The following is a 4,996-nucleotide window of genomic DNA, read 5'->3' on the forward strand; positions in this document are numbered from 1 at the left end:
GAAGGTTAACGGATATAAAAAGGCTGCTGAATTTTCTATTACAGCATATGAACAATACCGTGTATAGTACCCCATGAACAGTACCGTGTACAGTACCCCATGGACAGTAAAAACGTGTGAACAGTAACCCCGAATTCTGGACAGAATGTTTATTTCTGAAAATGGGACTTTGTCCCATTTTCAAATTTTTATCAAATTGGAGCTCGGGAAGAGGCGATTTTCGGGAGATTTTCAGAGAAAACAACGGGGTAAGTGTTCTTAACTTAATTTTGGTTAGATTACCCAAATCTATTACTAGTTTTGGTATTAAATCTATGAATTTAGTTGGAAGAGTTTGAAAACACTCTCGGATAGATTTGAGGGTCGAAATGTTATCGAAATTTAGTAATTTTGGTATGGTTACACTCGTGGTTGGATGAGGTTTCATATTCCATAATTTTGTCGGGTTCCAAGACGTGGGCCCCACAGGCAAATTTTTAGTGCAATTCGAATTTTTAATGGAAAATGTAGAATTTCATATGGAATTGATTCCTATAATTTTTATTAACTGAATCGAATTGTTTATGACTAGATTTGAGAATTTCGGGCACGAATTCGCGAGGCAAAGGCTTGTTGGATTTTTGAAATGATTGCAAAGCAAGGTAAGTGTTTGGTCTAACCTTAGCTTGAGGGATTATGAGTTGTGTCCTATCTGTTATGTGTTATTTGTTAAGTACGACGTATAGGCATGGTGATGAGTATCTATACGTTGGTGTCAAGCATGCCCGTGAGTCTTATACTTTGATTAATCTGACTCTGTTTCGTAGTGTATATGCTCTATATGATAATTTCTATTGAAGAATATGACTTGTGGAAGTATTATTGTTTTGATATTGTTTCTCTTGCCGGGATGTTATTGTTTTGATGTTGTTTCCCTTTGCCGGAATTTGATTGTTGTACTATTGTTCCCTTACCGGGATTTTATTGTGATTTCATTTATTTCCTTGCCTTTATTTCTTGTGATTGTTGTTTGGGTGAGGAAGAGTGTTAAAGCACGAAGGGTGATGCCGTGTATGATTTTGTAAGGAAGAGTGTAAAGCACGAAGGGTGATGCCGTGCTGCACGATGTACAATTCCGTGTCGATTATATTGATTTTATGATGAGGAAGAGTGTAAAGCACGAAGGGTGATTCCGTGCAGTTTATATTGATTCTTATGGTGAGGACGAGAGTAAAAGAACGAAGGGTGATGCCGTGCACTTGTCCTTGATTTTTCCTGATTCTAACTGAGTTATGTTGTCCTGTACGTTTATTTACTGATTTTCCGTTATTACTTGATTTTATTTCGATGTTATAGATTCCCTTATCCTATTTGCCTTGTGTTTGTTGCTTGGGTGAGGAAGAGTGTAAAGCACGAAGGGTGATGCCGTGTATTGCTTTGGTGAGAGAGTGTTAAAGCACGAAGGGTTATGTCGTGCACTTTCTGTTTGCTGTGTTTACTTGTTATTAACAATTCAAATGTATTAACTGTTTAGATCCTTTTACTGTTGTGATCCTTTGTGTTGGAATCCATAGTGTTTACAATACCTCGCCTTATTTTTTTTAATATGTCCAATACTTCAAATTTCAAGAATTGTTACATTTTTAACTCAATTGATTTCTCAACTAAAATTTTCTTAAACCGTTTGAAGTTGTACTTTACTTAAAAAGGAATTTCTACTATGTTTGATTTATTAATTTCTCGTATTAAAGATAATGATTCCTTCGATATTGTACTTTAATTGAAAATGGTATTTTCTTTATCAAATGATTTCTAAAAATAACTTCATCTTTTCTTGTTGATTTCCTAATTGGGTTGGAAGTTGTACTCTACTTTATGTTAAGTGAAGGAGGCTCCTTGAACATTCTTAATTGTAGGAACCTATGAGCTGAGTAACATGAGAATATTGTTGTGCAATATGAGACAGAAATATGTGAGCACAAGGTATCGGGGAAAATATTATGATTTTATTTAATGGCACGTGAGTTGTCCGTGCGGTTGTGACATAAATATGGGCACGCGGTGCCGTAAAAATATGAAAATGGGCTGTGACCTATATTGTTTATGATTATGAAATGAGGTGTCACAAGGTGACCTTTACTCGAAAGAATTATATTCGAAAGATGCTTATCTGAAAGATATTTATTTGAAGGAAATATATTCGAAATATATTTATTGAAAAACATATTATCTTAGAGATTATTACTCGAAGGATTTATAGGCGAAAGATTTATATTTGGAGGACTTGATTAATTGATTGCACTTGTATTTATTATTTGTTGAGAAGCATTTATGGTGTTCTTGTCGCCTGTTATTTATATCCCTGGTTGATCATTGTTGCTATCATTGTTATCTGTTTCCTATTATTTTGTACGCTATCTTGCACAGGTTTATTTGGTAGTCTGGTCCTAGCCTCGTCACTACTTCGCCGAGGTTAGACTAGGCACTTACCAGCACATGGGATCGGTTGTGCTGATACTACACTTCTGTACATTTTTGTGTACAGATCCCAGTGCGGTAGACTTCGGACCGCAGTGAGATTGTTGTTTCTTGTTCATCAGGCGATCCGAGGTAGTCCTGCAGGTGTCCGCAGGCCTTGGCGTCTCCTTCTATTTACTATTCTTGTTTCTTTCATGTATTTTCAGAGACAGTGTTGTATTTATTTCTTTCAGACCTTTATTTGTAGTACTCCTAGACAGTCTGTGAAATTGTGATACCAGTCTTGGGTAGATTTGTTATGGATTGGTATTAGCAGTATTATTAAATCTTTACAATGCAGTCTTTTGCTTATTCAATTCTGTTGTTATCTAATTGTTGGCTCTTAACCGTTATCGGATTAAAAATGAAAATAAGGTAGATAGTTCAATTAGTTGGCTTGCCTAGCTTTCACTAGTAGGCGCCATCACGACTCCCGAGGGTGAAAAATCTGGGTCGTGACAAAGTTGTCCTCCCAAATGTCATAAACCCGATTTCGCACGCGATACCCATATAGTTGCAATTACTAACTACCAAAAGGCAAGGTAATCTATGTTGATGTTCTCACATTACAATAGAAGTAGCCTAAAGTTAAAGAATTAGGCAGAAAAAAAACTATACAATAGATGAATACATCACCCAATGACATTAACTTAAAAAATGCATATCACCATACACAAGAGACCATTGAAAAGAAAATATGGCTTTCTATTACCAAGAATGCACAACTTAGCTTTTTTTATATTAGCATAGATGTTGCACATATATTTTTATACTTATAATGCTACACAACACAAGATGCAAGCATTCTTGTAATATTATCTCTACCAAAAATAAGGAAATTAGGAGAGCACATTGTTTAAACTAAAGTACTAAGATTGTCCACCAAAGAGCTTTCAACAAAAGTTGATACATTTGAAACGAAGAAATAAAGAAACTTCAAACAATAAATCAAAGGCCAATGTTATGTACTACCTATATATCTTTTCCTACAATAATTTGATCAAGTTCTATATGAATATGAACATGAATTCTCCAAGCTCATAGATAGAGCTTATCTCTATATCCTTTCTCTTCCCAGAAAATGTATCATTTGAAGATGAAATTAGAGGGTATAAAATAAAACTAAACACGATCAAAGAGCAAAGACCAACTTGAAAACAGAGCATCAACCTCTAAACACTACTCTAATATACAGAAACTCGTATTGCCTATGCAAACAGAGGGATTACATCCATACTCAAATACTTGTCTAATAACAACTTGAAAAGGAAAAGGACATACACGAGAACAAGGAAAAAGCTGGCTATTCTCCAAAATGTGACCTACTATGAGAACAACTGAAACTTAAATAAAACTAGCTTAGAGTTTCAAGCCCTAATTTTTTCTTTGATGGAATTGTAACCCTATAACTGGAGCATTGAAAGAATTTTATGGAACAAGATAACTAGTCAAGGGAATAATATACTAGAAATATTGATGAAAGAAGAAAGAAATATTGTGCTTGTGAATACTCGATTGAAGGAAAAGAGAAGCCTGACTATCGTGAAAATTGCGTCAAACGTATCTACGTTGCGAAGCTCTACTATTTTTGCGGAATCCTCCAAAGCATGCCACAACCTATAATTATACTTTGAAAAAGTCAGTCCTTTTTAAATTGAAACATGAATTGGAAATACTGATTTTTATAATTAATCTTTGATTTCTTTTGGAAAATTCTCAGATCTATCGTTCTAAGTCATTAAGTTTTTCTCTCCAGTGCATTCGAATTGGAAAACTATGTTTACATGAGAAATTAAAGCCCTAATCTTGAAATAACTTTTAGAGAGAGGAAGAAGCTTACCATTTCAAACCCTAACTAGGATTGAGGGAAGGCCGAGTATCGTTTCCTTTCTACTTGAATAAACCCCGAAAAATAATATTCACGGTATTAGTGATAAACACTGAACACTAAGTTATGGTTAAATCAGCAAGAATAGAAATGCAGCAATAATGACACCAAGATTTTACGTGGAAACCCTTCTGAATAAGGGAAAAAACCACGGCCAAGAAGAGCAACTGATATCACTATAGCGAGGAATTTTACATTGTGTAGTAACGAGTACAAATACTTCTAATACCACTACATCCTCAAAAGTAAAAAAATACTCTTTTACTTTTTATCACCTCACTACAATATCTCTCACACTCTATTTTTCTTCACAAACTATTTTTTTATAGTCTATGCAATACCTTGCTCTCTCTCTTTTCTCTCTTTTTTTGGTGTCTTACAAATGGCTCAGAAGCTCTCTATTTATAGACATTCTATATCCCTATAGATGTCATCAATGACATCAAAAGAAAGGAAGAGATATTCAAACTCTTCAATTTGAGTAATTCAACAAAAATGTGGCTGCCAAAAATGACTTAGAAGTCTTTATCACATCTATTTTCCTTCTTCTTCATTTATGGGGATGGACCCCACAAATCTCCCCCTCCAGACCCATTCACCTGAAGGAAGTAA

General features: G+C 34.7%; 1 long non-coding RNA gene across 1 annotated transcript; it reads right to left on the minus strand.

Annotated features, from left to right (window-relative positions):
• Positions 1-3,663: 3,663 nt before the first annotated feature.
• LOC104234565 (uncharacterized) lies at positions 3,664-4,738 on the minus strand. Its single transcript, XR_712983.2, has 2 exons — positions 4,337-4,738; positions 3,664-4,113 (listed from the first exon to the last, which is right to left on the minus strand). It is a non-coding gene; the product is annotated as an uncharacterized lncRNA (long non-coding RNA).
• Between the last annotated feature and the right edge of the window lie 258 nt (positions 4,739-4,996).

This window comes from Nicotiana sylvestris, chromosome 9, assembly GCF_000393655.2.
Source record: "Nicotiana sylvestris chromosome 9, ASM39365v2, whole genome shotgun sequence".
NCBI classification, from domain to species: Eukaryota; Viridiplantae; Streptophyta; class Magnoliopsida; order Solanales; family Solanaceae; genus Nicotiana; species Nicotiana sylvestris.